At 44.3% G+C, this 27,241-nt stretch overlaps 40 non-coding genes across 40 annotated transcripts; 23 read left to right on the top strand and 17 right to left on the bottom strand.

The window, feature by feature from the left end:
• Positions 1-294: 294 nt before the first annotated feature.
• Positions 295-366, bottom strand: trnad-guc (transfer RNA aspartic acid (anticodon GUC)). Its single transcript has one exon. It is a non-coding gene; the product is annotated as a tRNA-Asp (tRNA).
• Positions 367-567: 201 nt separating this feature from the next.
• trnag-ucc (transfer RNA glycine (anticodon UCC)) lies at positions 568-639 on the top strand. The gene has a single exon. It is a non-coding gene; the product is annotated as a tRNA-Gly (tRNA).
• Positions 640-757: 118 nt separating this feature from the next.
• On the bottom strand, positions 758-829 carry trnad-guc (transfer RNA aspartic acid (anticodon GUC)). The gene has a single exon. It is a non-coding gene; the product is annotated as a tRNA-Asp (tRNA).
• Positions 830-1,564: 735 nt separating this feature from the next.
• Positions 1,565-1,679, top strand: LOC129449384 (U5 spliceosomal RNA). The gene has a single exon (XR_008646131.2). It is a non-coding gene; the product is annotated as a U5 spliceosomal RNA (small nuclear RNA).
• A 1,309-nt stretch (positions 1,680-2,988) lies between these two features.
• Positions 2,989-3,060, bottom strand: trnad-guc (transfer RNA aspartic acid (anticodon GUC)). The gene has a single exon. It is a non-coding gene; the product is annotated as a tRNA-Asp (tRNA).
• A 735-nt stretch (positions 3,061-3,795) lies between these two features.
• LOC129449395 (U5 spliceosomal RNA) lies at positions 3,796-3,910 on the top strand. The gene has a single exon (XR_008646140.2). It is a non-coding gene; the product is annotated as a U5 spliceosomal RNA (small nuclear RNA).
• An 846-nt stretch (positions 3,911-4,756) lies between these two features.
• On the bottom strand, positions 4,757-4,828 carry trnad-guc (transfer RNA aspartic acid (anticodon GUC)). Its single transcript has one exon. It is a non-coding gene; the product is annotated as a tRNA-Asp (tRNA).
• A 201-nt stretch (positions 4,829-5,029) lies between these two features.
• trnag-ucc (transfer RNA glycine (anticodon UCC)) lies at positions 5,030-5,101 on the top strand. The gene has a single exon. It is a non-coding gene; the product is annotated as a tRNA-Gly (tRNA).
• A 118-nt stretch (positions 5,102-5,219) lies between these two features.
• Positions 5,220-5,291, bottom strand: trnad-guc (transfer RNA aspartic acid (anticodon GUC)). Its single transcript has one exon. It is a non-coding gene; the product is annotated as a tRNA-Asp (tRNA).
• Positions 5,292-6,026: 735 nt separating this feature from the next.
• LOC141367566 (U5 spliceosomal RNA) lies at positions 6,027-6,141 on the top strand. The gene has a single exon (XR_012371918.1). It is a non-coding gene; the product is annotated as a U5 spliceosomal RNA (small nuclear RNA).
• A 1,119-nt stretch (positions 6,142-7,260) lies between these two features.
• Positions 7,261-7,332, top strand: trnag-ucc (transfer RNA glycine (anticodon UCC)). Its single transcript has one exon. It is a non-coding gene; the product is annotated as a tRNA-Gly (tRNA).
• A 118-nt stretch (positions 7,333-7,450) lies between these two features.
• On the bottom strand, positions 7,451-7,522 carry trnad-guc (transfer RNA aspartic acid (anticodon GUC)). Its single transcript has one exon. It is a non-coding gene; the product is annotated as a tRNA-Asp (tRNA).
• A 735-nt stretch (positions 7,523-8,257) lies between these two features.
• Positions 8,258-8,372, top strand: LOC141367432 (U5 spliceosomal RNA). The gene has a single exon (XR_012371784.1). It is a non-coding gene; the product is annotated as a U5 spliceosomal RNA (small nuclear RNA).
• Positions 8,373-9,218: 846 nt separating this feature from the next.
• On the bottom strand, positions 9,219-9,290 carry trnad-guc (transfer RNA aspartic acid (anticodon GUC)). The gene has a single exon. It is a non-coding gene; the product is annotated as a tRNA-Asp (tRNA).
• Positions 9,291-9,491: 201 nt separating this feature from the next.
• trnag-ucc (transfer RNA glycine (anticodon UCC)) lies at positions 9,492-9,563 on the top strand. Its single transcript has one exon. It is a non-coding gene; the product is annotated as a tRNA-Gly (tRNA).
• A 925-nt stretch (positions 9,564-10,488) lies between these two features.
• Positions 10,489-10,603, top strand: LOC141367431 (U5 spliceosomal RNA). The gene has a single exon (XR_012371783.1). It is a non-coding gene; the product is annotated as a U5 spliceosomal RNA (small nuclear RNA).
• A 1,119-nt stretch (positions 10,604-11,722) lies between these two features.
• Positions 11,723-11,794, top strand: trnag-ucc (transfer RNA glycine (anticodon UCC)). The gene has a single exon. It is a non-coding gene; the product is annotated as a tRNA-Gly (tRNA).
• Positions 11,795-12,719: 925 nt separating this feature from the next.
• LOC129449321 (U5 spliceosomal RNA) lies at positions 12,720-12,834 on the top strand. The gene has a single exon (XR_008646076.1). It is a non-coding gene; the product is annotated as a U5 spliceosomal RNA (small nuclear RNA).
• Positions 12,835-13,953: 1,119 nt separating this feature from the next.
• On the top strand, positions 13,954-14,025 carry trnag-ucc (transfer RNA glycine (anticodon UCC)). Its single transcript has one exon. It is a non-coding gene; the product is annotated as a tRNA-Gly (tRNA).
• Positions 14,026-14,143: 118 nt separating this feature from the next.
• trnad-guc (transfer RNA aspartic acid (anticodon GUC)) lies at positions 14,144-14,215 on the bottom strand. Its single transcript has one exon. It is a non-coding gene; the product is annotated as a tRNA-Asp (tRNA).
• Positions 14,216-14,950: 735 nt separating this feature from the next.
• Positions 14,951-15,065, top strand: LOC141367533 (U5 spliceosomal RNA). Its single transcript, XR_012371885.1, has one exon. It is a non-coding gene; the product is annotated as a U5 spliceosomal RNA (small nuclear RNA).
• An 846-nt stretch (positions 15,066-15,911) lies between these two features.
• Positions 15,912-15,983, bottom strand: trnad-guc (transfer RNA aspartic acid (anticodon GUC)). Its single transcript has one exon. It is a non-coding gene; the product is annotated as a tRNA-Asp (tRNA).
• A 201-nt stretch (positions 15,984-16,184) lies between these two features.
• trnag-ucc (transfer RNA glycine (anticodon UCC)) lies at positions 16,185-16,256 on the top strand. Its single transcript has one exon. It is a non-coding gene; the product is annotated as a tRNA-Gly (tRNA).
• A 118-nt stretch (positions 16,257-16,374) lies between these two features.
• trnad-guc (transfer RNA aspartic acid (anticodon GUC)) lies at positions 16,375-16,446 on the bottom strand. The gene has a single exon. It is a non-coding gene; the product is annotated as a tRNA-Asp (tRNA).
• A 735-nt stretch (positions 16,447-17,181) lies between these two features.
• LOC141367430 (U5 spliceosomal RNA) lies at positions 17,182-17,296 on the top strand. The gene has a single exon (XR_012371782.1). It is a non-coding gene; the product is annotated as a U5 spliceosomal RNA (small nuclear RNA).
• Positions 17,297-18,142: 846 nt separating this feature from the next.
• On the bottom strand, positions 18,143-18,214 carry trnad-guc (transfer RNA aspartic acid (anticodon GUC)). The gene has a single exon. It is a non-coding gene; the product is annotated as a tRNA-Asp (tRNA).
• A 201-nt stretch (positions 18,215-18,415) lies between these two features.
• trnag-ucc (transfer RNA glycine (anticodon UCC)) lies at positions 18,416-18,487 on the top strand. Its single transcript has one exon. It is a non-coding gene; the product is annotated as a tRNA-Gly (tRNA).
• Positions 18,488-18,605: 118 nt separating this feature from the next.
• trnad-guc (transfer RNA aspartic acid (anticodon GUC)) lies at positions 18,606-18,677 on the bottom strand. The gene has a single exon. It is a non-coding gene; the product is annotated as a tRNA-Asp (tRNA).
• A 735-nt stretch (positions 18,678-19,412) lies between these two features.
• On the top strand, positions 19,413-19,527 carry LOC141367428 (U5 spliceosomal RNA). The gene has a single exon (XR_012371780.1). It is a non-coding gene; the product is annotated as a U5 spliceosomal RNA (small nuclear RNA).
• An 842-nt stretch (positions 19,528-20,369) lies between these two features.
• On the bottom strand, positions 20,370-20,441 carry trnad-guc (transfer RNA aspartic acid (anticodon GUC)). Its single transcript has one exon. It is a non-coding gene; the product is annotated as a tRNA-Asp (tRNA).
• Positions 20,442-20,642: 201 nt separating this feature from the next.
• Positions 20,643-20,714, top strand: trnag-ucc (transfer RNA glycine (anticodon UCC)). The gene has a single exon. It is a non-coding gene; the product is annotated as a tRNA-Gly (tRNA).
• Positions 20,715-20,832: 118 nt separating this feature from the next.
• Positions 20,833-20,904, bottom strand: trnad-guc (transfer RNA aspartic acid (anticodon GUC)). Its single transcript has one exon. It is a non-coding gene; the product is annotated as a tRNA-Asp (tRNA).
• Positions 20,905-21,639: 735 nt separating this feature from the next.
• LOC141367427 (U5 spliceosomal RNA) lies at positions 21,640-21,754 on the top strand. The gene has a single exon (XR_012371779.1). It is a non-coding gene; the product is annotated as a U5 spliceosomal RNA (small nuclear RNA).
• Positions 21,755-22,873: 1,119 nt separating this feature from the next.
• On the top strand, positions 22,874-22,945 carry trnag-ucc (transfer RNA glycine (anticodon UCC)). Its single transcript has one exon. It is a non-coding gene; the product is annotated as a tRNA-Gly (tRNA).
• A 925-nt stretch (positions 22,946-23,870) lies between these two features.
• LOC141367426 (U5 spliceosomal RNA) lies at positions 23,871-23,985 on the top strand. The gene has a single exon (XR_012371778.1). It is a non-coding gene; the product is annotated as a U5 spliceosomal RNA (small nuclear RNA).
• An 846-nt stretch (positions 23,986-24,831) lies between these two features.
• Positions 24,832-24,903, bottom strand: trnad-guc (transfer RNA aspartic acid (anticodon GUC)). Its single transcript has one exon. It is a non-coding gene; the product is annotated as a tRNA-Asp (tRNA).
• Positions 24,904-25,104: 201 nt separating this feature from the next.
• Positions 25,105-25,176, top strand: trnag-ucc (transfer RNA glycine (anticodon UCC)). The gene has a single exon. It is a non-coding gene; the product is annotated as a tRNA-Gly (tRNA).
• A 118-nt stretch (positions 25,177-25,294) lies between these two features.
• Positions 25,295-25,366, bottom strand: trnad-guc (transfer RNA aspartic acid (anticodon GUC)). The gene has a single exon. It is a non-coding gene; the product is annotated as a tRNA-Asp (tRNA).
• A 735-nt stretch (positions 25,367-26,101) lies between these two features.
• On the top strand, positions 26,102-26,216 carry LOC141367425 (U5 spliceosomal RNA). Its single transcript, XR_012371777.1, has one exon. It is a non-coding gene; the product is annotated as a U5 spliceosomal RNA (small nuclear RNA).
• An 842-nt stretch (positions 26,217-27,058) lies between these two features.
• On the bottom strand, positions 27,059-27,130 carry trnad-guc (transfer RNA aspartic acid (anticodon GUC)). Its single transcript has one exon. It is a non-coding gene; the product is annotated as a tRNA-Asp (tRNA).
• Between the last annotated feature and the right edge of the window lie 111 nt (positions 27,131-27,241).

Genomic DNA, 27,241 nt, shown 5'->3' with positions numbered 1-27,241 from the left:
GTAAAATGTTTGGAAAGATCTGCTTTAACACTATTTTGACCAGCAGGTGTCGCCAGCGAGTGTGGTGTTTCGAACACTTCGAAGAACTGAATCAATTTCCGAAGCGATTGGTTCATTGGATTCGAAGCTTCGAAAAGTTTCGTTTCTCCCATCACCGGTGTTCAGTGGCTTTAAACAAAGCCGACTTGTGACTCCAACATAGGGACGGCGAGAGGTGCGAAATCGGCAAACTAACAGCAGCGCTCAGCGCCGTAACTCTTGCATTTCAATCGGCAGTCCAGAAACAAAGCAAATCTCCCCGTCGGGGAATCGAACCCCGGTCTTCCGCGTGACAGGCGGAGATACTGTCCACTATACTAACGAGGACTCCTCTCTCTCGCACTGGCATCACGCCGGCCAACCTCCCCTTCGAAAGAGTACTCTTGGGATTCTGTGGTTATCAAGTTACAGACACCAGCAGGAGGCGTGGAAGGGAATCGACTGAATCCGTGATCAATTCAGTGCAGCTCTAAAACAACAGTTGGTTCAGGACATTCACAGGTCCTGTTGAGCAACACCTTTCTGCCTGCGTTGGTGGTATAGTGGTGAGCATAGCTGCCTTCCAAGCAGTTGACCCGGGTTCGATTCCCGGCCAACGCATTGCTTTTTGCCCGACCCCATCGTGAGAACGAGAGCAACGCAGCGCACTTCTTCAGCCGATTTTGATGCGTAAAGGTGGCTCGTGCAAGTTGTTTGAGATGTCAAACGAAAAGGAGATCTCCCCGTCGGGGAATCGAACCCCGGTCTTCCGCGTGACAGGCGGAGATACTGTCCACTATACTAACGAGGATCTTACGCCCAGGGTGAGTCGTCGAGCCGAATCCCCAATCCAGAACGCAGCAAATAACACACGCTCCCCATTTGTGAGGACAGCCTTCCTGTTTATTCCCCACGCATTTTTGTTTATTTTGTCTGCTTGTTTATATTTTAAAAAGTTTCCTTACCTCCTTTTTTATAAAACATTCCCTGCTACTGCCCCAGCCAACTACCTTCCTTACCCCAAAATCAGTAAACCCCTTAGATCGGTACTTTAAAAGGACAACCCTACCCCATTCTGAACCTCAATCCATCCCCTTGCTTTTTTACTATTTACCTGAAATAAATTAACCATAAACTACACCCTGCCCTAACACCAGCTATCATAATCCCAAAAAGAATTTTTGAAGTGAAAATGATCTATTAAGCTGAAGGTCTTAGACCTTGTTCTTCTGTTGGGGCCCTTTCTTTTTCCTTTTTTTCCCTAGAGGCTATGGAAATCAATGGGATGGAGATTGGAGATAACCTGTGCCGGTGCATCCTCTGTGTAATGTGCACAGAGTTTCATTCCCCAAAACCTCTCAGCAAAAGATCACACTGTGACATGTTAGTAGCCCGTGCCTGTGTCTTTATTTTGCGCAGGAACGTATTTCTACCTCTTTTGCTCCTCCCAGGTGGAAGGGTCTGGGTGGATCCTGAACCAGAAATTACCCTTTTTGAACATTATGGTGTGGCACAGGGAGCACACTGGGTCGAGGTTTGTTGGACATAATTCAAGTTTTCCTTCAACTACGTATAAATCTTTCGCCTTTTACTAAAGATTTCCGTGGAGGAGGACGTTGTGAGTTTTTTGTATTTTTGGGTGCTCTGCTCACAGCAGAGCTGCGTAACTTTGGTCAATTGCAGAAAATCTTTCATTAAGGCCTGGTTTGTCGCGAGGTGTTCAGAAACGATGGTCGCTTCCGAAGCACCGCTTTATGAGGCTTCGAAACTTTTCAAAATCTATCGCTTTGAATCAATTTGCTCGGAGCTTGTTTCAAACTGGCCAAGTCACGTGATTTTAGCAAACGAGGCTTCATTACGTCATAACTCTTTCGAAACGTTTTGAAAATCCAATGGATCACCACTAGGGGGAGTTGGTCACAAATGACCAGTGTCTCATATGGTAAGGTAAACTCGGGTCAGTCTTATTATGCAAGTTCATAAAACATGCATCCTTCTGGCTAGTAACACTACCATTTTGTTTACTTTTTGTTTATAGACAGATTTAATGACAAAAATGTGCATAATTAAAAGGGGAGATGGTTTTAATGATTTGTTTGCCCTAAATACAACTGAAAAACACACAATACACTTTTAATTATGTCTTAATAAGGTTAAATAATTTTTTAAACATGTTTTAATACAAATCTTGCTATTATTTTGTAAAATAAAGTGTAAAATGTTTGGAAAGATCTGCTTTAACACTATTTTGACCAGCAGGTGTCGCCAGCGAGTGTGGTGTTTCGAACGCTTCGAAGAACTGAATCAATTTCCGAAGCGATTGGTTCAATCGATTCGAAGCTTCGAAAAGTTTCGTTTCTCCCATCACCGGTGTTCAGTGGCTTTAAACAAAGGCGACTTGTGACTCCAACATAGGGACGGCGAGAGGTGCGAAATCGGCAAACTAACAGCAGCGCTCAGCGCCGTAACTCTTGCATTTCAATCGGCAGTCCAGAAACAAAGCAAACCTCCCCGTCGGGGAATCGACCCCCGATCTTCCGCGTGACAGGCGGAGATACTGTCCACTATACTAACGAGGACTCCTCTCTCTCGCACTGGCATCACGCCGGCCAACCTCCCCTTCGAAAGAGTACTCTTGGGATTCTGTGGTTATCAAGTTACAGACACCAGCAGGAGGCGTGGAAGGGAATCGACTGAATCCGTGATCAATTCAGTGCAGCTCTAAAACAACAGTTGGTTCAGGACATTCACAGGTCCTGTTGAGCAACACCTTTCTGCCTGTTTTGGTGGTATAGTGGTGAACATAGCTGCCTTCCAAGCAGTTGACCCGGGTTCGATTCCCGGCCAACGCATTGCTTTTTGCCCGACCCCATCGTGAGAACGAGAGCAACGCAGCGCACTTCTTCAGCCGATTTTGATGCGTAAAGGTGGCTCGTGCAAGTTGTTTGAGAAGTCAATCGAAAAGGAGATCTCCCCGTCGGGGAATCGAACCCCGGTCTTCCGCGTGACAGGCGGAGATACTGTCCACTATACTAACGAGGATCTTACGCCCAGGGTGAGTCGTCGAGCCGAATCCCCAATCCAGAACGCAGCAAATAACACACGCTCCCCATTTGTGAGGACAGCCTTCCTGTTTATTCCCCCCGTATTTTTGTTTATTTTGTCTGCTTGTTTATATTTTAAAAAGTTTCCTTACCTCCTTTTTTAAAAAACATTCCCTGCTACTGCCCCAGCCAACTACCTTCCTTACCCCAAAATCAGTAAACCCCTTAGATCGGTACTTTAAAAGGACAACCCTACCCCATTCTGAACCTCAATCCATCCCCTTGCTTTTTTACTATTTACCTGAAATAAATTAACCATAAACTACACCCTGCCCTAACACCAGCTATCATAATCCCAAAAAGAATTTTTGAAGTGAAAATGATCTATTAAGCTGAAGGTCTTAGACCTTGTTCTTCTGTTGGGGCCCTTTCTTTTTCCTTTTTTTCCCTAGAGGCTATGGAAATCAATGGGATGGAGATTGGAGATAACCTGTGCCGGTGCATCCTCTGTGTAATGTGCACAGAGTTTCATTCCCCAAAACCTCTCAGCAAAAGATCACACTGTGACATGTTAGTAGCCCGTGCCTGTGTCTTTATTTTGCGCAGGAACGTATTTCTACCTCTTTTGCTCCTCCCAGGTGGAAGGGTCTGGGTGGATCCTGAACCAGAAATTACCCTTTTTGAACATTATGGTGTGGCACAGGGAGCACACTGGGTCGAGGTTTGTTGGACATAACTCAAGTTTTCCTTCAACTACGTATAAATCTTTCGCCTTTTACTAAAGATTTCCGTGGAGGAGGACGTTGTGAGTTTTTTGTATTTTTGGGTGCTCTGCTCACAGCAGAGCTGCGTAACTTTGGTCAATTGCAGAAAATCTTTCATTAAGGCCTGGTTTGTCGCGAGGTGTTCAGAAACGATGGTCGCTTCCGAAGCACCGCTTTATGAGGCTTCGAAACTTTTCAAAATCTATCGCTTTGAATCAATTTGCTCGGAGCTTGTTTCAAACTGGCCAAGTCACGTGATTTTAGCAAACGAGGCTTCATTACGTCATAACTCTTTCGAAACGTTTTGAAAATCCAATGGATCACCACTAGGGGGAGTTGGTCACAAATGACCAGTGTCTCATATGGTAAGGTAAACTCGGGTCAGTCTTATTACGCAAGTTCATAAAACATGCATCCTTCTGGCTAGTAACACTACCATTTTGTTTACTTTTTGTTTATAGACAGATTTAATGACAAAAATGTGCATAATTAAAAGGGGAGATGGTTTTAATGATTTGTTTGCCCTAAATACAACTGAAAAACACACAATACACTTTTAATTATGTCTTAATAAGGTTAAATAATTTTTTAAACATGTTTTAATACAAATCTTGCTATTATTTTGTAAAATAAAGTGTAAAATGTTTGGAAAGATCTGCTTTAACACTATTTTGACCAGCAGGTGTCGCCAGCGAGTGTGGTGTTTCGAACACTTCGAAGAACTGAATCAATTTCCGAAGCGATTGGTTCATTGGATTCGAAGCTTCGAAAAGTTTCGTTTCTCCCATCACCGGTGTTCAGTGGCTTTAAACAAAGGCGACTTGTGACTCCAACATAGGGACGGCGAGAGGTGCGAAATCGGCAAACTAACAGCAGCGCTCAGCGCCGTAACTCTTGCATTTCAATCGGCAGTCCAGAAACAAAGCAAATCTCCCCGTCGGGGAATCGAACCCCGGTCTTCCGCGTGACAGGCGGAGATACTGTCCACTATACTAACGAGGACTCCTCTCTCTCGCACTGGCATCACGCCGGCCAACCTCCCCTTCGAAAGAGTACTCTTGGGATTCTGTGGTTATCAAGTTACAGACACCAGCAGGAGGCGTGGAAGGGAATCGACTGAATCCGTGATCAATTCAGTGCAGCTCTAAAACAACAGTTGGTTCAGGACATTCACAGGTCCTGTTGAGCAACACCTTTCTGCCTGCGTTGGTGGTATAGTGGTGAGCATAGCTGCCTTCCAAGCAGTTGACCCGGGTTCGATTCCCGGCCAACGCATTGCTTTTTGCCCGACCCCATCGTGAGAACGAGAGCAACGCAGCGCACTTCTTCAGCCGATTTTGATGCGTAAAGGTGGCTCGTGCAAGTTGTTTGAGATGTCAAACGAAAAGGATATCTCCCCGTCGGGGAATCGAACCCCGGTCTTCCGCGTGACAGGCGGAGATACTGTCCACTATACTAACGAGGATCTTACGCCCAGGGTGAGTCGTCGAGCCGAATCCCCAATCCAGAACGCAGCAAATAACACACGCTCCCCATTTGTGAGGACAGCCTTCCTGTTTATTCCCCCCGTATTTTTGTTTATTTTGTCTGCTTGTTTATATTTTAAAAAGTTTCCTTACCTCCTTTTTTATAAAACATTCCCTGCTACTGCCCCAGCCAACTACCTTCCTTACCCCAAAATCAGTAAACCCCTTAGATCGGTACTTTAAAAGGACAACCCTACCCCATTCTGAACCTCAATACATCCCCTTGCTTTTTTACTATTTACCTGAAATAAATTAACCATAAACTACACCCTGCCCTAACACCAGCTATCATAATCCCAAAAAGAATTTTTGAAGTGAAAATGATCTATTAAGCTGAAGGTCTTAGACCTTGTTCTTCTGTTGGGGCCCTTTCTTTTTCCTTTTTTTCCCTAGAGGCTATGGAAATCAATGGGATGGAGATTGGAGATAACCTGTGCCGGTGCATCCTCTGTGTAATGTGCACAGAGTTTCATTCCCCAAAACCTCTCAGCAAAAGATCACACTGTGACATGTTAGTAGCCCGTGCCTGTGTCTTTATTTTGCGCAGGAACGTATTTCTACCTCTTTTGCTCCTCCCAGGTGGAAGGGTCTGGGTGGATCCTGAACCAGAAATTACCCTTTTTGAACATTATGGTGTGGCACAGGGAGCACACTGGGTCGAGGTTTGTTGGACATAACTAAAGTTTTCCTTCAACTACGTATAAAACTTTCGCCTTTTACTAAAGATTTCCGTGGAGGAGGACGTTGTGAGTTTTTTGTATTTTTGGGTGCTCTGCTCACAGCAGAGCTGCGTAACTTTGGTCAATTGCAGAAAATCTTTCATTAAGGCCTGGTTTGTCGCGAGGTGTTCAGAAACGATGGTCGCTTCCGAAGCACCGCTTTATGAGGCTTCGAAACTTTTCAAAATCTATCGCTTTGAATCAATTTGCTCGGAGCTTGTTTCAAACTGGCCAAGTCACGTGATTTTAGCAAACGAGGCTTCATTACGTCATAACTCTTTCGAAACGTTTTGAAAATCCAATGGATCACCACTAGGGGGAGTTGGTCACAAATGACCAGTGTCTCATATGGTAAGGTAAACTCGGGTCAGTCTTATTACGCAAGTTCATAAAACATGCATCCTTCTGGCTAGTAACACTACCATTTTGTTTACTTTTTGTTTATAGACAGATTTAATGTCAAAAATGTGCATAATTAAAAGGGGAGATGGTTTTAATGATTTGTTTGCCCTAAATACAACTGAAAAACACACAATACACTTTTAATTATGTCTTAATAAGGTTAAATAATTTTTTAAACATGTTTTAATACAAATCTTGCTATTATTTTGTAAAATAAAGTGTAAAATGTTTGGAAAGATCTGCTTTAACACTATTTTGACCAGCAGGTGTCGCCAGCGAGTGTGGTGTTTCGAACGCTTCGAAGAACTGAATCAATTTCCGAAGCGATTGGTTCAATCGATTCGAAGCTTCGAAAAGTTTCGTTTCTCCCATCACCGGTGTTCAGTGGCTTTAAACAAAGGCGACTTGTGACTCCAACATAGGGACGGCGAGAGGTGCGAAATCGGCAAACTAACAGCAGCGCTCAGCGCCGTAACTCTTGCATTTCAATCGGCAGTCCAGAAACAAAGCAAATCTCCCCGTCGGGGAATCGAACCCCGGTCTTCCGCGTGACAGGCGGAGATACTGTCCACTATACTAATGAGGACTCCTCTCTCTCGCACTGGCATCACGCCGGCCAACCTCCCCTTCGAAAGAGTACTCTTGGGATTCTGTGGTTATCAAGTTACAGACACCAGCAGGAGGCGTGGAAGGGAATCGACTGAATCCGTGATCAATTCAGTGCAGCTCTAAAACAACAGTTGGTTCAGGACATTCACAGGTCCTGTTGAGCAACACCTTTCTGCCTGCGTTGGTGGTATAGTGGTGAGCATAGCTGCCTTCCAAGCAGTTGACCCGGGTTCGATTCCCGGCCAACGCATTGCTTTTTGCCCGACCCCATCGTGAGAACGAGAGCAACGCAGCGCACTTCTTCAGCCGATTTTGATGCGTAAAGGTGGCTCGTGCAAGTTGTTTGAGAAGTCAAACGAAAAGGAGATCTCCCCGTCGGGGAATCGAACCCCGGTCTTCCGCGTGACAGGCGGAGATACTGTCCACTATACTAACGAGGATCTTACGCCAAGGGTGAGTCGTCGAGCCGAATCCCCAATCCAGAACGCAGCAAATAACACACGCTCCCCATTTGTGAGGACAGCCTTCCTGTTTATTCCCCCCGTATTTTTGTTTATTTTGTCTGCTTGTTTATATTTTAAAAAGTTTCCTTACCTCCTTTTTTATAAAACATTCCCTGCTACTGCCCCAGCCAACTACCTTCCTTACCCCAAAATCAGTAAACCCCTTAGATCGGTACTTTAAAAGGACAACCCTACCCCATTCTGAACCTCAATCCATCCCCTTGCTTTTTTACTATTTACCTGAAATAAATTAACCATAAACTACACCCTGCCCTAACACCAGCTATCATAATCCCAAAAAGAATTTTTGAAGTGAAAATGATCTATTAAGCTGAAGGTCTTAGACCTTGTTCTTCTGTTGGGGCCCTTTCTTTTTCCTTTTTTTCCCTAGAGGCTATGGAAATCAATGGGATGGAGATTGGAGATAACCTGTGCCGGTGCATCCTCTGTGTAATGTGCACAGAGTTTCATTCCCCAAAACCTCTCAGCAAAAGATCACACTGTGACATGTTAGTAGCCCGTGCCTGTGTCTTTATTTTGCGCAGGAACGTATTTCTACCTCTTTTGCTCCTCCCAGGTGGAAGGGTCTGGGTGGATCCTGAACCAGAAATTACCCTTTTTGAACATTATGGTGTGGCACAGGGAGCACACTGGGTCGAGGTTTGTTGGACATAACTCAAGTTTTCCTTCAACTACGTATAAATCTTTCGCCTTTTACTAAAGATTTCCGTGGAGGAGGACGTTGTGAGTTTTTTGTATTTTTGGGTGCTCTGCTCACAGCAGAGCTGCGTAACTTTGGTCAATTGCAGAAAATCTTTCATTAAGGCCTGGTTTGTCGCGAGGTGTTCAGAAACGATGGTCGCTTCCGAAGCACCGCTTTATGAGGCTTCGAAACTTTTCAAAATCTATCGTTTTGAATCAATTTGCTCGGAGCTTGTTTCAAACTGGCCAAGTCACGTGATTTTAGCAAACGAGGCTTCATTACGTCATAACTCTTTCGAAACGTTTTGAAAATCCAATGGATCACCACTAGGGGGAGTTGGTCACAAATGACCAGTGTCTCATATGGTAAGGTAAACTCGGGTCAGTCTTATTACGCAAGTTCATAAAACATGCATCCTTCTGGCTAGTAACACTACCATTTTGTTTACTTTTTGTTTATAGACAGATTTAATGACAAAAATGTGCATAATTAAAAGGGGAGATGGTTTTAATGATTTGTTTGCCCTAAATACAACTGAAAAACACACAATACACTTTTAATTATGTCTTAATAAGGTTAAATAATTTTTTAAACATGTTTTAATACAAATCTTGCTATTATTTTGTAAAATAAAGTGTAAAATGTTTGGAAAGATCTGCTTTAACACTATTTTGACCAGCAGGTGTCGCCAGCGAGTGTGGTGTTTCGAACGCTTCGAAGAACTGAATCAATTTCCGAAGCGATTGGTTCAATCGATTCGAAGCTTCGAAAAGTTTCGTTTCTCCCATCACCGGTGTTCAGTGGCTTTAAACAAAGGCGACTTGTGACTCCAACATAGGGACGGCGAGAGGTGCGAAATCGGCAAACTAACAGCAGCGCTCAGCGCCGTAACTCTTGCATTTCAATCGGCAGTCCAGAAACAAAGCAAATCTCCCCGTCGGGGAATCGAACCCCGGTCTTCCGCGTGACAGGCGGAGATACTGTCCACTATACTAACGAGGACTCCTCTCTCTCGCATTGGCATCACGCCGGCCAACCTCCCCTTCGAAAGAGTACTCTTGGGATTCTGTGGTTATCAAGTTACAGACACCAGCAGGAGGCGTGGAAGGGAATCGACTGAATCCGTGATCAATTCAGTGCAGCTCTAAAACAACAGTTGGTTCAGGACATTCACAGGTCCTGTTGAGCAACACCTTTCTGCCTGCGTTGGTGGTATAGTGGTGAGCATAGCTGCCTTCCAAGCAGTTGACCCGGGTTCGATTCCCGGCCAACGCATTGCTTTTTGCCCGACCCCATCGTGAGAACGAGAGCAACGCAGCGCACTTCTTCAGCCGATTTTGATGCGTAAAGGTGGCTCGTGCAAGTTGTTTGAGAAGTCAAACGAAAAGGAGATCTCCCCGTCGGGGAATCGAACCCCGATCTTCCGCGTGACAGGCGGAGATACTGTCCACTATACTAACGAGGATCTTACGCCCAGGGTGAGTCGTCGAGCCGAATCCCCAATCCAGAACGCAGCAAATAACACACGCTCCCCATTTGTGAGGACAGCCTTCCTGTTTATTCCCCCCGTATTTTTGTTTATTTTGTCTGCTTGTTTATATTTTAAAAAGTTTCCTTACCTCCTTTTTTAAAAAACATTCCCTGCTACTGCCCCAGCCAACTACCTTCCTTACCCCAAAATCAGTAAACCCCTTAGATTGGTACTTTAAAAGGACAACCCTACCCCATTCTGAACCTCAATCCATCCCCTTGCTTTTTTACTATTTACCTGAAATAAATTAACCATAAACTACACCCTGCCCTAACACCAGCTATCATAATCCCAAAAAGAATTTTTGAAGTGAAAATGATCTATTAAGCTGAAGGTCTTAGACCTTGTTCTTCTGTTGGGGCCCTTTCTTTTTCCTTTTTTTCCCTAGAGGCTATGGAAATCAATGGGATGGAGATTGGAGATAACCTGTGCCGGTGCATCCTCTGTGTAATGTGCACAGAGTTTCATTCCCCAAAACCTCTCAGCAAAAGATCACACTGTGACATGTTAGTAGCCCGTGCCTGTGTCTTTATTTTGCGCAGGAACGTATTTCTACCTCTTTTGCTCCTCCCAGGTGGAAGGGTCTGGGTGGATCCTGAACCAGAAATTACCCTTTTTGAACATTATGGTGTGGCACAGGGAGCACACTGGGTCGAGGTTTGTTGGACATAACTCAAGTTTTCCTTCAACTACGTATAAATCTTTCGCCTTTTACTAAAGATTTCCGTGGAGGAGGACGTTGTGAGTTTTTTGTATTTTTGGGTGCTCTGCTCACAGCAGAGCTGCGTAACTTTGGTCAATTGCAGAAAATCTTTCATTAAGGCCTGGTTTGTCGCGAGGTGTTCAGAAACGATGGTCGCTTCCGAAGCACCGCTTTATGAGGCTTCGAAACTTTTCAAAATCTATCGTTTTGAATCAATTTGCTCGGAGCTTGTTTCAAACTGGCCAAGTCACGTGATTTTAGCAAACGAGGCTTCATTACGTCATAACTCTTTCGAAACGTTTTGAAAATCCAATGGATCACCACTAGGGGGAGTTGGTCACAAATGACCAGTGTCTCATATGGTAAGGTAAACTCGGGTCAGTCTTATTACGCAAGTTCATAAAACATGCATCCTTCTGGCTAGTAACACTACCATTTTGTTTACTTTTTGTTTATAGACAGATTTAATGACAAAAATGTGCATAATTAAAAGGGGAGATGGTTTTAATGATTTGTTTGCCCTAAATACAACTGAAAAACACACAATACACTTTTAATTATGTCTTAATAAGGTTAAATAATTTTTTAAACATGTTTTAATACAAATCTTGCTATTATTTTGTAAAATAAAGTGTAAAATGTTTAGAAAGATCTGCTTTAACACTATTTTGACCAGCAGGTGTCGCCAGCGAGTGTGGTGTTTCGAACGCTTCGAAGAACTGAATCAATTTCCGAAGCGATTGGTTCAATCGATTCGAAGCTTCGAAAAGTTTCGTTTCTCCCATCACCGGTGTTCAGTGGCTTTAAACAAAGGCGACTTGTGACTCCAACATAGGGACGGCGAGAGGTGCGAAATCGGCAAACTAACAGCAGCGCTCAGCGCCGTAACTCTTGCATTTCAATCGGCAGTCCAGAAACAAAGCAAATCTCCCCGTCGGGGAATCGACCCCCGGTCTTCCGCATGACAGGCGGAGATACTGTCCACTATACTAACGAGGACTCCTCTCTCTCGCATTGGCATCACGCCGGCCAACCTCCCCTTCGAAAGAGTACTCTTGGGATTCTGTGGTTATCAAGTTACAGACACCAGCAGGAGGCGTGGAAGGGAATCGACTGAATCCGTGATCAATTCAGTGCAGCTCTAAAACAACAGTTGGTTCAGGACATTCACAGGTCCTGTTGAGCAACACCTTTCTGCCTGCGTTGGTGGTATAGTGGTGAGCATAGCTGCCTTCCAAGCAGTTGACCCGGGTTCGATTCCCGGCCAACGCATTGCTTTTTGCCCGACCCCATCGTGAGAACGAGAGCAACGCAGCGCACTTCTTCAGCCGATTTTGATGCGTAAAGGTGGCTCGTGCAAGTTGTTTGAGAAGTCAAACGAAAAGGAGATCTCCTCGTCGGGGAATCGAACCCCGGTCTTCCGCGTGACAGGCGGAGACACTGTCCACTATACTAACGAGGATCTTACGCCCAGGGTGAGTCGTCGAGCCGAATCCCCAATCCAGAACGCAGCAAATAACACACGCTCCCCATTTGTGAGGACAGCCTTCCTGTTTATTCCCCCCGTATTTTTGTTTATTTTGTCTGCTTGTTTATATTTTAAAAAGTTTCCTTACCTCCTTTTTTAAAAAACATTCCCTGCTACTGCCCCAGCCAACTACCTTCCTTACCCCAAAATCAGTAAACCCCTTAGATCGGTACTTTAAAAGGACAACCCTACCCCATTCTGAACCTCAATCCATCCCCTTGCTTTTTTACTATTTACCTGAAATAAATTAACCATAAACTACACCCTGCCCTAACACCAGCTATCATAATCCCAAAAAGAATTTTTGAAGTGAAAATGATCTATTAAGCTGAAGGTCTTAGACCTTGTTCTTCTGTTGGGGCCCTTTCTTTTTCCTTTTTTTCCCTAGAGGCTATGGAAATCAATGGGATGGAGATTGGAGATAACCTGTGCCGGTGCATCCTCTGTGTAATGTGCACAGAGTTTCATTCCCCAAAACCTCTCAGCAAAAGATCACACTGTGACATGTTAGTAGCCCGTGCCTGTGTCTTTATTTTGCGCAGGAACGTATTTCTACCTCTTTTGCTCCTCCCAGGTGGAAGGGTCTGGGTGGATCCTGAACCAGAAATTACCCTTTTTGAACATTATGGTGTGGCACAGGGAGCACACTGGGTCGAGGTTTGTTGGACATAACTCAAGTTTTCCTTCAACTACGTATAAATCTTTCGCCTTTTACTAAAGATTTCCGTGGAGGAGGACGTTGTGAGTTTTTTGTATTTTTGGGTGCTCTGCTCACAGCAGAGCTGCGTAACTTTGGTCAATTGCAGAAAATCTTTCATTAAGGCCTGGTTTGTCGCGAGGTGTTCAGAAACGATGGTCGCTTCCGAAGCACCGCTTTATGAGGCTTCGAAACTTTTCAAAATCTATCGTTTTGAATCAATTTGCTCGGAGCTTGTTTCAAACTGGCCAAGTCACGTGATTTTAGCAAACGAGGCTTCATTACGTCATAACTCTTTCGAAACGTTTTGAAAATCCAATGGATCACCACTAGGGGGAGTTGGTCACAAATGACCAGTGTCTCATATGGTAAGGTAAACTCGGGTCAGTCTTATTACGCAAGTTTATAAAACATGCATCCTTCTGGCTAGTAACACTACCATTTTGTTTACTTTTTGTTTATAGACAGATTTAATGACAAAAATGTGCATAATTAAAAGGGGAGATGGTTTTAATGATTTGTTTGCCCTAAATACAACTGAAAAACACACAATACACTTTTAATTATGTCTTAATAAGGTTAAATAATTTTTTAAACATGTTTTAATACAAATCTTGCTATTATTTTGTAAAATAAAGTGTAAAATGTTTGGAAAGATCTGCTTTAACACTATTTTGACCAGCAGGTGTCGCCAGCGAGTGTGGTGTTTCGAACGCTTCGAAGAACTGAATCAATTTCCGAAGCGATTGGTTCAATCGATTCGAAGCTTCGAAAAGTTTCGTTTCTCCCATCACCGGTGTTCAGTGGCTTTAAACAAAGGCGACTTGTGACTCCAACATAGGGACGGCGAGAGGTGCGAAATCGGCAAACTAACAGCAGCGCTCAGCGCCGTAACTCTTGCATTTCAATCGGCAGTCCAGAAACAAAGCAAATCTCCCCGTAGGGGAATCGAACCCCGGTCTTCCGCGTGACAGGCGGAGATACTGTCCACTATACTAACGAGGACTCCTCTCTCTCGCATTGGCATCACGCCGGCCAACCTCCCCTTCGAAAGAGTACTCTTGGGATTCTGTGGTTATCAAGTTACAGACACCAGCAGGAGGCGTGGAAGGGAATCGACTGAATCCGTGATCAATTCAGTGCAGCTCTAAAACAACAGTTGGTTCAGGACATTCACAGGTCCTGTTGAGCAACACCTTTCTGCCTGCGTTGGTGGTATAGTGGTGAGCATAGCTGCCTTCCAAGCAGTTGACCCGGGTTCGATTCCCGGCCAACGCATTGCTTTTTGCCCGACCCCATCGTGAGAACGAGAGCAACGCAGCGCACTTCTTCAGCCGATTTTGATGCGTAAAGGTGGCTCGTGCAAGTTGTTTGAGAAGTCAAACGAAAAGGAGATCTCCCCGTCGGGGAATCGAACCCCGGTCTTCCGCGTGACAGGCGGAGATACTGTCCACTATACTAACGAGGATCTTACGCCCAGGGTGAGTCGTCGAGCCGAATCCCCAATCCAGAACGCAGCAAATAACACACGCTCCCCATTTGTGAGGACAGCCTTCCTGTTTATTCCCCCCGTATTTTTGTTTATTTTGTCTGCTTGTTTATATTTTAAAAAGTTTCCTTACCTCCTTTTTTAAAAAACATTCCCTGCTACTGCCCCAGCCAACTACCTTCCTTACCCCAAAATCAGTAAACCCCTTAGATCGGTACTTTAAAAGGACAACCCTACCCCATTCTCAACCTCAATCCATCCCCTTGCTTTTTTACTATTTACCTGAAATAAATTAACCATAAACTACACCCTGCCCTAACACCAGCTATCATAATCCCAAAAAGAATTTTTGAAGTGAAAATGATCTATTAAGCTGAAGGTCTTAGACCTTGTTCTTCTTTTGGGGCCCTTTCTTTTTCCTTTTTTTCCCTAGAGGCTATGGAAATCAATGGGATGGAGATTGGAGATAACCTGTGCCGGTGCATCCTCTGTGTAATGTGCACAGAGTTTCATTCCCCAAAACCTCTCAGCAAAAGATCACACTGTGACATGTTAGTAGCCCGTGCCTGTGTCTTTATTTTGCGCAGGAACGTATTTCTACCTCTTTTGCTCCTCCCAGGTGGAAGGGTCTGGGTGGATCCTGAACCAGAAATTACCCTTTTTGAACATTATGGTGTGGCACAGGGAGCACACTGGGTCGAGGTTTGTTGGACATAACTCAAGTTTTCCTTCAACTATGTATAAATCTTTCGCCTTTTACTAAAGATTTCCGTGGAGGAGGACGTTGTGAGTTTTTTGTATTTTTGGGTGCTCTGCTCACAGCAGAGCTGCGTAACTTTGGTCAATTGCAGAAAATCTTTCATTAAGGCCTGGTTTGTCGCGAGGTGTTCAGAAACGATGGTCGCTTCCGAAGCACCGCTTTATGAGGCTTCGAAACTTTTCAAAATCTATCGTTTTGAATCAATTTGCTCGGAGCTTGTTTCAAACTGGCCAAGTCACGTGATTTTAGCAAACAAGGCTTCATTACGTCATAACTCTTTCGAAACGTTTTGAAAATCCAATGGATCACCACTAGGGGGAGTTGGTCACAAATGACCAGTGTCTCATATGGTAAGGTAAACTCGGGTCAGTCTTATTACGCAAGTTCATAAAACATGCATCCTTCTGGCTAGTAACACTACCATTTTGTTTACTTTTTGTTTATAGACAGATTTAATGACAAAAATGTGCATAATTAAAAGGGGAGATGGTTTTAATGATTTGTTTGCCCTAAATACAACTGAAAAACACACAATACACTTTTAATTATGTCTTAATAAGGTTAAATAATTTTTTAAACATGTTTTAATACAAATCTTGCTATTATTTTGTAAAATAAAGTGTAAAATGTTTGGAAAGATCTGCTTTAACACTATTTTGACCAGCAGGTGTCGCCAGCGAGTGTGGTGTTTCGAACGCTTCGAAGAACTGAATCAATTTCCGAAGCGATTGGTTCAATCGATTCGAAGCTTCGAAAAGTTTCGTTTCTCCCATCACCGGTGTTCAGTGGCTTTAAACAAAGGCGACTTGTGACTCCAACATAGGGACGGCGAGAGGTGCGAAATCGGCAAACTAACAGCAGCGCTCAGCGCCGTAACTCTTGCATTTCAATCGGCAGTCCAGAAACAAAGCAAATCTCCCCGTCGGGGAATCGAACCCCGGTCTTCCGCGTGACAGGCGGAGATACTGTCCACTATACTAACGAGGACTCCTCTCTCTCGCACTGGCATCACGCCGGCCAACCTCCCCTTCGAAAGAGTACTCTTGGGATTCTGTGGTTATCAAGTTACAGACACCAGCAGGAGGCGTGGAAGGGAATCGACTGAATCCGTGATCAATTCAGTGCAGCTCTAAAACAACAGTTGGTTCAGGACATTCACAGGTCCTGTTGAGCAACACCTTTCTGCCTGCGTTGGTGGTATAGTGGTGAGCATAGCTGCCTTCCAAGCAGTTGACCTGGGTTCGATTCCCGGCCAACGCATTGCTTTTTGCCCGACCCCATCGTGAGAACGAGAGCAACGCAGCGCACTTCTTCAGCCGATTTTGATGCGTAAAGGTGGCTCGTGCAAGTTGTTTGAGAAGTCAAACGAAAAGGAGATCTCCCCGTCGGGGAATCGAACCCCGGTCTTCCGCGTGACAGGCGGAGATACTGTCCACTATACTAACGAGGATCTTACGCCCAGGGTGAGTCGTCGAGCCGAATCCCCAATCCAGAACGCAGCAAATAACACACGCTCCCCATTTGTGAGGACAGCCTTCCTGTTTATTCCCCCCGTATTTTTGTTTATTTTGTCTGCTTGTTTATATTTTAAAAAGTTTCCTTACCTCCTTTTTTATAAAACATTCCCTGCTACTGCCCCAGCCAACTACCTTCCTTACCCCAAAATCAGTAAACCCCTTAGATCGGTACTTTAAAAGGACAACCCTACCCCATTCTGAACCTCAATCCATCCCCTTGCTTTTTTACTATTTACCTGAAATAAATTAACCATAAACTACACCCTGCCCTAACACCAGCTATCATAATCCCAAAAAGAATTTTTGAAGTGAAAATGATCTATTAAGCTGAAGGTCTTAGACCTTGTTCTTCTGTTGGGGCCCTTTCTTTTTCCTTTTTTTCCCTAGAGGCTATGGAAATCAATGGGATGGAGATTGGAGATAACCTGTGCCGGTGCATCCTCTGTGTAATGTGCACAGAGTTTCATTCCCCAAAACCTCTCAGCAAAAGATCACACTGTGACATGTTAGTAGCCCGTGCCTGTGTCTTTATTTTGCGCAGGAACGTATTTCTACCTCTTTTGCTCCTCCCAGGTGGAAGGGTCTGGGTGGATCCTGAACCAGAAATTACCCTTTTTGAACATTATGGTGTGGCACAGGGAGCACACTGGGTCGAGGTTTGTTGGACATAACTCAAGTTTTCCTTCAACTACGTATAAATCTTTCGCCTTTTACTAAAGATTTCCGTGGAGGAGGACGTTGTGAGTTTTTTGTATTTTTGGGTGCTCTGCTCACAGCAGAGCTGCGTAACTTTGGTCAATTGCAGAAAATCTTTCATTAAGGCCTGGTTTGTCGCGAGGTGTTCAGAAACGATGGTCGCTTCCGAAGCACCGCTTTATGAGGCTTCGAAACTTTTCAAAATCTATCGTTTTGAATCAATTTGCTCGGAGCTTGTTTCAAACTGGCCAAGTCACGTGATTTTAGCAAACGAGGCTTCATTACGTCATAACTCTTTCGAAACGTTTTGAAAATCCAATGGATCACCACTAGGGGGAGTTGGTCACAAATGACCAGTGTCTCATATGGTAAGGTAAACTCGGGTCAGTCTTATTACGCAAGTTCATAAAACATGCATCCTTCTGGCTAGTAACACTACCATTTTGTTTACTTTTTGTTTATAGACAGATTTAATGACAAAAATGTGCATAATTAAAAGGGGAGATGGTTTTAATGATTTGTTTGCCCTAAATACAACTGAAAAACACACAATACACTTTTAATTATGTCTTAATAAGGTTAAATAATTTTTTAAACATGTTTTAATACAAATCTTGCTATTATTTTGTAAAATAAAGTGTAAAATGTTTGGAAAGATCTGCTTTAACACTATTTTGACCAGCAGGTGTCGCCAGCGAGTGTGGTGTTTCGAACGCTTCGAAGAACTGAATCAATTTCCGAAGCGATTGGTTCAATCGATTCGAAGCTTCGAAAAGTTTCGTTTCTCCCATCACCGGTGTTCAGTGGCTTTAAACAAAGGCGACTTGTGACTCCAACATAGGGACGGCGAGAGGTGCGAAATCGGCAAACTAACAGCAGCGCTCAGCGCCGTAACTCTTGCATTTCAATCGGCAGTCCAGAAACAAAGCAAATCTCCCCGTCGGGGAATCGAACCCCGGTCTTCCGCGTGACAGGCGGAGATACTGTCCACTATACTAACGAGGACTCCTCTCTCTCGCATTGGCATCACGCCGGCCAACCTCCCCTTTGAAAGAGTACTCTTGGGATTCTGTGGTTATCAAGTTACAGACACCAGCAGGAGGCGTGGAAGGGAATCGACTGAATCCGTGATCAATTCAGTGCAGCTCTAAAACAACAGTTGGTTCAGGACATTCACAGGTCCTGTTGAGCAACACCTTTCTGCCTGCGTTGGTGGTATAGTGGTGAGCATAGCTGCCTTCCAAGCAGTTGACCCGGGTTCGATTCCCGGCCAACGCATTGCTTTTTGCCCGACCCCATCGTGAGAACGAGAGCAACGCAGCGCACTTCTTCAGCCGATTTTGATGCGTAAAGGTGGCTCGTGCAAGTTGTTTGAGAAGTCAAACGAAAAGGAGATCTCCCCGTCGGGGAATCGAACCCCGGTCTTCCGCGTGACAGGCGGAGATACTGTCCACTATACTAACGAGGATCTTACGCCCAGGGTGAGTCGTCGAGCCGAATCCCCAATCCAGAACGCAGCAAATAACACACGCTCCCCATTTGTGAGGACAGCCTTCCTGTTTATTCCCCCCGTATTTTTGTTTATTTTGTCTGCTTGTTTATATTTTAAAAAGTTTCCTTACCTCCTTTTTTAAAAAACATTCCCTGCTACTGCCCCAGCCAACTACCTTCCTTACCCCAAAATCAGTAAACCCCTTAGATCGGTACTTTAAAAGGACAACCCTACCCCATTCTGAACCTCAATCCATCCCCTTGCTTTTTTACTATTTACCTGAAATAAATTAACCATAAACTACACCCTGCCCTAACACCAGCTATCATAATCCCAAAAAGAATTTTTGAAGTGAAAATGATCTATTAAGCTGAAGGTCTTAGACCTTGTTCTTCTGTTGGGGCCCTTTCTTTTTCCTTTTTTTCCCTAGAGGCTATGGAAATCAATGGGATGGAGATTGGAGATAACCTGTGCCGGTGCATCCTCTGTGTAATGTGCACAGAGTTTCATTCCCCAAAACCTCTCAGCAAAAGATCACACTGTGACATGTTAGTAGCCCGTGCCTGTGTCTTTATTTTGCGCAGGAACGTATTTCTACCTCTTTTGCTCCTCCCAGGTGGAAGGGTCTGGGTGGATCCTGAACCAGAAATTACCCTTTTTGAACATTATGGTGTGGCACAGGGAGCACACTGGGTCGAGGTTTGTTGGACATAACTCAAGTTTTCCTTCAACTACGTATAAATCTTTCGCCTTTTACTAAAGATTTCCGTGGAGGAGGACGTTGTGAGTTTTTTGTATTTTTGGGTGCTCTGCTCACAGCAGAGCTGCGTAACTTTGGTCAATTGCAGAAAATCTTTCATTAAGGCCTGGTTTGTCGCGAGGTGTTCAGAAACGATGGTCGCTTCCGAAGCACCGCTTTATGAGGCTTCGAAACTTTTCAAAATCTATTGTTTTGAATCAATTTGCTCGGAGCTTGTTTCAAACTGGCCAAGTCACGTGATTTTAGCAAACGAGGCTTCATTACGTCATAACTCTTTCGAAACGTTTTGAAAATCCAATGGATCACCACTAGGGGGAGTTGGTCACAAATGACCAGTGTCTCATATGGTAAGGTAAACTCGGGTCAGTCTTATTACGCAAGTTCATAAAACATGCATCCTTCTGGCTAGTAACACTACCATTTTGTTTACTTTTTGTTTATAGACTTAATGACAAAAATGTGCATAATTAAAAGGGGAGATGGTTTTAATGATTTGTTTGCCCTAAATACAACTGAAAAACACACAATACACTTTTAATTATGTCTTAATAAGGTTAAATAATTTTTTAAACATGTTTTAATACAAATCTTGCTATTATTTTGTAAAATAAAGTGTAAAATGTTTGGAAAGATCTGCTTTAACACTATTTTGACCAGCAGGTGTCGCCAGCGAGTGTGGTGTTTCGAACGCTTCGAAGAACTGAATCAATTTCCGAAGCGATTGGTTCAATCGATTCGAAGCTTCGAAAAGTTTCGTTTCTCCCATCACCGGTGTTCAGTGGCTTTAAACAAAGGCGACTTGTGACTCCAACATAGGGACGGCGAGAGGTGCGAAATCGGCAAACTAACAGCAGCGCTCAGCGCCGTAACTCTTGCATTTCAATCGGCAGTCCAGAAACAAAGCAAATCTCCCCGTCGGGGAATCGAACCCCGGTCTTCCGCGTGACAGGCGGAGATACTGTCCACTATACTAACGAGGACTCCTCTCTCTCGCATTGGCATCACGCCGGCCAACCTCCCCTTCGAAAGAGTACTCTTGGGATTCTGTGGTTATCAAGTTACAGACACCAGCAGGAGGCGTGGAAGGGAATCGACTGAATCCGTGATCAATTCAGTGCAGCTCTAAAACAACAGTTGGTTCAGGACATTCACAGGTCCTGTTGAGCAACACCTTTCTGCCTGCGTTGGTGGTATAGTGGTGAGCATAGCTGCCTTCCAAGCAGTTGACCCGGGTTCGATTCCCGGCCAACGCATTGCTTTTTGCCCGACCCCATCGTGAGAACGAGAGCAACGCAGCGCACTTCTTCAGCCGATTTTGATGCGTAAAGGTGGCTCGTGCAAGTTGTTTGAGAAGTCAAACGAAAAGGAGATCTCCCCGTCGGGGAATCGAACCCCGGTCTTCCGCGTGACAGGCGGAGATACTGTCCACTATACTAACGAGGATCTTACGCCCAGGGTGAGTCGTCGAGCCGAATCCCCAATCCAGAACGCAGCAAATAACACACGCTCCCCATTTGTGAGGACAGCCTTCCTGTTTATTCCCCCCGTATTTTTGTTTATTTTGTCTGCTTGTTTATATTTTAAAAAGTTTCCTTACCTCCTTTTTTAAAAAACATTCCCTGCTACTGCCCCAGCCAACTACCTTCCTTACCCCAAAATCAGTAAACCCCTTAGATCGGTACTTTAAAAGGACAACCCTACCCCATTCTGAACCTCAATCCATCCCCTTGCTTTTTTACTATTTACCTGAAATAAATTAACCATAAACTACACCCTGCCCTAACACCAGCTATCATAATCCCAAAAAGAATTTTTGAAGTGAAAATGATCTATTAAGCTGAAGGTCTTAGACCTTGTTCTTCTGTTGGGGCCCTTTCTTTTTCCTTTTTTTCCCTAGAGGCTATGGAAATCAATGGGATGGAGATTGGAGATAACCTGTGCCGGTGCATCCTCTGTGTAATGTGCACAGAGTTTCATTCCCCAAAACCTCTCAGCAAAAGATCACACTGTGACATGTTAGTAGCCCGTGCCTGTGTCTTTATTTTGCGCAGGAACGTATTTCTACCTCTTTTGCTCCTCCCAGGTGGAAGGGTCTGGGTGGATCCTGAACCAGAAATTACCCTTTTTGAACATTATGGTGTGGCACAGGGAGCACACTGGGTCGAGGTTTGTTGGACATAACTCAAGTTTTCCTTCAACTACGTATAAATCTTTCGCCTTTTACTAAAGATTTCCGTGGAGGAGGACGTTGTGAGTTTTTTGTATTTTTGGGTGCTCTGCTCACAGCAGAGCTGCGTAACTTTGGTCAATTGCAGAAAATCTTTCATTAAGGCCTGGTTTGTCGCGAGGTGTTCAGAAACGATGGTCGCTTCCGAAGCACCGCTTTATGAGGCTTCGAAACTTTTCAAAATCTATCGTTTTGAATCAATTTGCTCGGAGCTTGTTTCAAACTGGCCAAGTCACGTGATTTTAGCAAACGAGGCTTCATTACGTCATAACTCTTTCGAAACGTTTTGAAAATCCAATGGATCACCACTAGGGGGAGTTGGTCACAAATGACCAGTGTCTCATATGGTAAGGTAAACTCGGGTCAGTCTTATTACGCAAGTTCATAAAACATGCATCCTTCTGGCTAGTAACACTACCATTTTGTTTACTTTTTGTTTATAGACAGATTTAATGACAAAAATGTGCATAATTAAAAGGGGAGATGGTTTTAATGATTTGTTTGCCCTAAATACAACTGAAAAACACACAATACACTTTTAATTATGTCTTAATAAGGTTAAATAATTTTTTAAACATGTTTTAATACAAATCTTGCTATTATTTTGTAAAATAAAGTGTAAAATGTTTGGAAAGATCTGCTTTAACACTATTTTGACCAGCAGGTGTCGCCAGCGAGTGTGGTGTTTCGAACGCTTCGAAGAACTGAATCAATTTCCGAAGCGATTGGTTCAATCGATTCGAAGCTTCGAAAAGTTTCGTTTCTCCCATCACCGGTGTTCAGTGGCTTTAAACAAAGGCGACTTGTGACTCCAACATAGGGACGGCGAGAGGTGCGAAATCGGCAAACTAACAGCAGCGCTCAGCGCCGTAACTCTTGCATTTCAATCGGCAGTCCAGAAACAAAGCAAATCTCCCCGTCGGGGAATCGACCCCCGGTCTTCCGCGTGACAGGCGGAGATACTGTCCACTATACTAACGAGGACTCCTCTCTCTCGCATTGGCATCACGCCGGCCAACCTCCCCTTCGAAAGAGTACTCTTGGGATTCTGTGGTTATCAAGTTACAGACACCAGCAGGAGGCGTGGAAGGGAATCGACTGAATCCGTGATCAATTCAGTGCAGCTCTAAAACAACAGTTGGTTCAGGACATTCACAGGTCCTGTTGAGCAACACCTTTCTGCCTGCGTTGGTGGTATAGTGGTGAGCATAGCTGCCTTCCAAGCAGTTGACCCGGGTTCGATTCCCGGCCAACGCATTGCTTTTTGCCCGACCCCATCGTGAGAACGAGAGCAACGCAGCGCACTTCTTCAGCCGATTTTGATGCGTAAAGGTGGCTCGTGCAAGTTGTTTGAGAAGTCAAACGAAAAGGAGATCTCCCCGTCGGGGAATCGAACCCCGGTCTTCCGCGTGACAGGCGGAGACACTGTCCACTATACTAACGAGGATCTTACGCCCAGGGTGAGTCGTCGAGCCGAATCCCCAATCCAGAACGCAGCAAATAACACACGCTCCCCATTTGTGAGGACAGCCTTCCTGTTTATTCCCCCCGTATTTTTGTTTATTTTGTCTGCTTGTTTATATTTTAAAAAGTTTCCTTACCTCCTTTTTTATAAAACATTCCCTGCTACTGCCCCAGCCAACTACCTTCCTTACCCCAAAATCAGTAAACCCCTTAGATCGGTACTTTAAAAGGACAACCCTACCCCATTCTGAACCTCAATCCATCCCCTTGCTTTTTTACTATTTACCTGAAATAAATTAACCATAAACTACACCCTGCCCTAACACCAGCTATCATAATCCCAAAAAGAATTTTTGAAGTGAAAATGATCTATTAAGCTGAAGGTCTTAGACCTTGTTCTTCTGTTGGGGCCCTTTCTTTTTCCTTTTTTTCCCTAGAGGCTATGGAAATCAATGGGATGGAGATTGGAGATAACCTGTGCCGGTGCATCCTCTGTGTAATGTGCACAGAGTTTCATTCCCCAAAACCTCTCAGCAAAAGATCACACTGTGACATGTTAGTAGCCCGTGCCTGTGTCTTTATTTTGCGCAGGAACGTATTTCTACCTCTTTTGCTCCTCCCAGGTGGAAGGGTCTGGGTGGATCCTGAACCAGAAATTACCCTTTTTGAACATTATGGTGTGGCACAGGGAGCACACTGGGTCGAGGTTTGTTGGACATAACTCAAGTTTTCCTTCAACTACGTATAAATCTTTCGCCTTTTACTAAAGATTTCCGTGGAGGAGGACGTTGTGAGTTTTTTGTATTTTTGGGTGCTCTGCTCACAGCAGAGCTGCGTAACTTTGGTCAATTGCAGAAAATCTTTCATTAAGGCCTGGTTTGTCGCGAGGTGTTCAGAAACGATGGTCGCTTCCGAAGCACCGCTTTATGAGGCTTCGAAACTTTTCAAAATCTATCGTTTTGAATCAATTTGCTCGGAGCTTGTTTCAAACTGGCCAAGTCACGTGATTTTAGCAAACGAGGCTTCATTACGTCATAACTCTTTCGAAACGTTTTGAAAATCCAATGGATCACCACTAGGGGGAGTTGGTCACAAATGACCAGTGTCTCATATGGTAAGGTAAACTCGGGTCAGTCTTATTACGCAAGTTCATAAAACATGCATCCTTCTGGCTAGTAACACTACCATTTTGTTTACTTTTTGTTTATAGACAGATTTAATGACAAAAATGTGCATAATTAAAAGGGGAGATGGTTTTAATGATTTGTTTGCCCTAAATACAACTGAAAAACACACAATACACTTTTAATTATGTCTTAATAAGGTTAAATAATTTTTTAAACATGTTTTAATACAAATCTTGCTATTATTTTGTAAAATAAAGTGTAAAATGTTTGGAAAGATCTGCTTTAACACTATTTTGACCAGCAGGTGTCGCCAGCGAGTGTGGTGTTTCGAACGCTTCGAAGAACTGAATCAATTTCCGAAGCGATTGGTTCAATCGATTCGAAGCTTCGAAAAGTTTCGTTTCTCCCATCACCGGTGTTCAGTGGCTTTAAACAAAGGCGACTTGTGACTCCAACATAGGGACGGCGAGAGGTGCGAAATCGGCAAACTAACAGCAGCGCTCAGCGCCGTAACTCTTGCATTTCAATCGGCAGTCCAGAAACAAAGCAAATCTCCCCGTCGGGGAATCGAACCCCGGTCTTCCGCGTGACAGGCGGAGATACTGTCCACTATACTAACGAGGACTCCTCTCTCTCGCATTGGCATCACGCCGGCCAACCTCCCCTTCGAAAGAGTACTCTTGGGATTCTGTGGTTATCAAGTTACAGACACCAGCAGGAGGCGTGGAAGGGAATCGACTGAATCCGTGATCAATTCAGTGCAGCTCTAAAACAACAGTTGGTTCAGGACATTCACAGGTCCTGTTGAGCAACACCTTTCTGCCTGCGTTGGTGGTATAGTGGTGAGCATAGCTGCCTTCCAAGCAGTTGACCCGGGTTCGATTCCCGGCCAACGCATTGCTTTTTGCCCGACCCCATCGTGAGAACGAGAGCAACGCAGCGCACTTCTTCAGCCGATTTTGATGCGTAAAGGTGGCTCGTGCAAGTTGTTTGAGAAGTCAAACGAAAAGGAGATCTCCCCGTCGGGGAATCGAACCCCGGTCTTCCGCGTGACAGGCGGAGATACTGTCCACTATACTAACGAGGATCTTACGCCCAGGGTGAGTCGTCGAGCCGAATCCCCAATCCAGAACGCAGCAAATAACACACGCTCCCCATTTGTGAGGACAGCCTTCCTGTTTATTCCCCCCGTATTTTTGTTTATTTTGTCTGCTTGTTTATATTTTAAAAAGTTTCCTTACCTCCTTTTTTAAAAAACATTCCCTGCTACTGCCCCAGCCAACTACCTTCCTTACCCCAAAATCAGTAAACCCCTTAGATCGGTACTTTAAAAGGACAACCCTACCCCATTCTGAACCTCAATCCATCCCCTTGCTTTTTTACTATTTACCTGAAATAAATTAACCATAAACTACACCCTGCCCTAACACCAGCTATCATAATCCCAAAAAGAATTTTTGAAGTGAAAATGATCTATTAAGCTGAAGGTCTTAGACCTTGTTCTTCTGTTGGGGCCCTTTCTTTTTCCTTTTTTTCCCTAGAGGCTATGGAAATCAATGGGATGGAGATTGGAGATAACCTGTGCCGGTGCATCCTCTGTGTAATGTGCACAGAGTTTCATTCCCCAAAACCTCTCAGCAAAAGATCACACTGTGACATGTTAGTAGCCCGTGCCTGTGTCTTTATTTTGCGCAGGAACGTATTTCTACCTCTTTTGCTCCTCCCAGGTGGAAGGGTCTGGGTGGATCCTGAACCAGAAATTACCCTTTTTGAACATTATGGTGTGGCACAGGGAGCACACTGGGTCGAGGTTTGTTGGACATAACTCAAGTTTTCCTTCAACTACGTATAAATCTTTCGCCTTTTACTAAAGATTTCCGTGGAGGAGGACGTTGTGAGTTTTTTGTATTTTTGGGTGCTCTGCTCACAGCAGAGCTGCGTAACTTTGGTCAATTGCAGAAAATCTTTCATTAAGGCCTGGTTTGTCGCGAGGTGTTCAGAAACGATGGTCGCTTCCGAAGCACCGCTTTATGAGGCTTCGAAACTTTTCAAAATCTATTGTTTTGAATCAATTTGCTCGGAGCTTGTTTCAAACTGGCCAAGTCACGTGATTTTAGCAAACGAGGCTTCATTACGTCATAACTCTTTCGAAACGTTTTGAAAATCCAATGGATCACCACTAGGGGGAGTTGGTCACAAATGACCAGTGTCTCATATGGTAAGGTAAACTCGGGTCAGTCTTATTACGCAAGTTCATAAAACATGCATCCTTCTGGCTAGTAACACTACCATTTTGTTTACTTTTTGTTTATAGACTTAATGACAAAAATGTGCATAATTAAAAGGGGAGATGGTTTTAATGATTTGTTTGCCCTAAATACAACTGAAAAACACACAATACACTTTTAATTATGTCTTAATAAGGTTAAATAATTTTTTAAACATGTTTTAATACAAATCTTGCTATTATTTTGTAAAATAAAGTGTAAAATGTTTGGAAAGATCTGCTTTAACACTATTTTGACCAGCAGGTGTCGCCAGCGAGTGTGGTGTTTCGAACGCTTCGAAGAACTGAATCAATTTCCGAAGCGATTGGTTCAATCGATTCGAAGCTTCGAAAAGTTTCGTTTCTCCCATCACCGGTGTTCAGTGGCTTTAAACAAAGGCGACTTGTGACTCCAACATAGGGACGGCGAGAGGTGCGAAATCGGCAAACTAACAGCAGCGCTCAGCGCCGTAACTCTTGCATTTCAATCGGCAGTCCAGAAACAAAGCAAATCTCCCCGTCGGGGAATCGAACCCCGGTCTTCCGCGTGACAGGCGGAGATACTGTCCACTATACTAACGAGGACTCCTCTCTCTCGCATTGGCATCACGCCGGCCAACCTCCCCTTCGAAAGAGTACTCTTGGGATTCTGTGGTTATCAAGTTACAGACACCAGCAGGAGGCGTGGAAGGGAAT

The sequence above is a fragment of the Misgurnus anguillicaudatus genome, chromosome 10, assembly GCF_027580225.2.
Source record: "Misgurnus anguillicaudatus chromosome 10, ASM2758022v2, whole genome shotgun sequence".
NCBI lineage: Eukaryota > Metazoa > Chordata > Actinopteri > Cypriniformes > Cobitidae > Misgurnus > Misgurnus anguillicaudatus.
The sequence above is the reverse complement of the archived record's forward strand: the minus strand, read 5'-3'. Positions and strand labels throughout refer to the sequence as shown.